At 45.7% G+C, this 1290-nt stretch overlaps 1 protein-coding gene across 19 annotated transcripts in view; it reads right to left on the reverse strand.

The window, feature by feature from the left end:
* The window catches only part of madd (MAP-kinase activating death domain), a gene marked incomplete at its 5' end in the record, with an annotated part of 67088 nt that extends 66106 nt beyond the window's left edge, over positions 1 to 982 (reverse strand). For all 19 annotated transcript variants that reach the window (XM_014017018.1, XM_014017009.1, XM_014017014.1 and 16 more), the window contains 1 exon segment: positions 661 to 982.
* Positions 983 to 1290: the final 308 nt, after the last annotated feature.

Here is a 1290-nt window from a genome sequence, read left to right on the forward strand (position 1 = left end):
ATTAAGCACTGTATAACAAACATATGTGTTTAAATAAAACAACACGAAGCATCTGGAGCCTTCACATTAAGTTTAAACCTAAACAGTGTCAAACCATTTTCTGCCTGTTGTCGTGTTTTTCCTGCCACATGTTAGTTCGTGACCAGTATTTTCAGTGATGCGTGTCAGTGGCTAAATGCTCAAACCCTCGTCGTGATGAATTAGTTCCGAGGTTTAATTCTGCGAGTTCTGGCACACCTAAACTGTGGAGATGTCAGGACGCTCGCTGACATTTAAGATAACATTGAACAGAAACGTGATAATAGGACAATGCCAACGCCTCGACAGCCCGCAAACCGTCTCTCGTTTCGATTATGGTAACGTTATCTTCGTTGCATTAATACTCACGTTTTTGGCTTGCCCTTGGCGTTCACACCAACCAAGCATCCTCACAGCTCCTCCTGCCTCAGCCGCTTGCCTCTCCTACGCCACGGACTGATTGGCTACAGGGCTAACTAGCTTGTCCGGATGCTAACTCCTAGCTTGACCGCGTTACCTTCAAATGTATCTACCTGACAAACGCCAAATCCGGTGGCCAYAGAGGTCACCTCCACAGGACATCAACCACCGACACGCTGCGTGGCTTTAAACAGCACAGACACGGTGTGAGGACGTCCTTACCTGTTTGCGTTAGCCTGTTAGCCGCTAACGCCCGCTGCGAACTGTCACAGACGGCCTGGGTGTTAGGTGCCCTCCGCTCCGTCCGTGGGTCACCCGACAGGGAGCGGTGTTCGTGAGGATTCGGCCTGTTGTTTTTAATCTTCGAGGTTATGGCTGCTCATTAGAAACTAGAACTATGACTGAAAAGACTTGCCACTCCGTGTGAGCGGCTGACAGCGTAGTAAATGATGCTAAGTATGTGTATCCTCCTTCCTCCCTGCTGGATGAACGAGTGGCTTGGTCTGTCACAACCTGCCTTCACAACATCCTCCTCCTCCTCCTCCTCCTCCTCCCCATCATCATCATCATCATCATGATGAGTGTACACAAAGTTCCGCATACTACCCTTGCAAAAAAAAACAATTAAATCTCCCCAAACCAACATTTTAATCTGTTTGTATTTATTGTTATATTTCGTGTTAGATTAAGACAGTGGTTCCCAAACCTTTTTTCTTCTGACCCACAAAATATTCATGGCAAAAACTTGTGACCCCAAATATTACTGGTCTGAGTACACGAACTTCGTTAACAACCCTAAAAACACAGGCTTTTTGACAATCTAAACTAAAATATAAATACTTATTTATACTT

Source organism: Austrofundulus limnaeus, unplaced genomic scaffold (assembly GCF_001266775.1).
Source record: "Austrofundulus limnaeus strain Quisiro unplaced genomic scaffold, Austrofundulus_limnaeus-1.0 Scaffold159, whole genome shotgun sequence".
Lineage (NCBI taxonomy): Eukaryota > Metazoa > Chordata > Actinopteri > Cyprinodontiformes > Rivulidae > Austrofundulus > Austrofundulus limnaeus.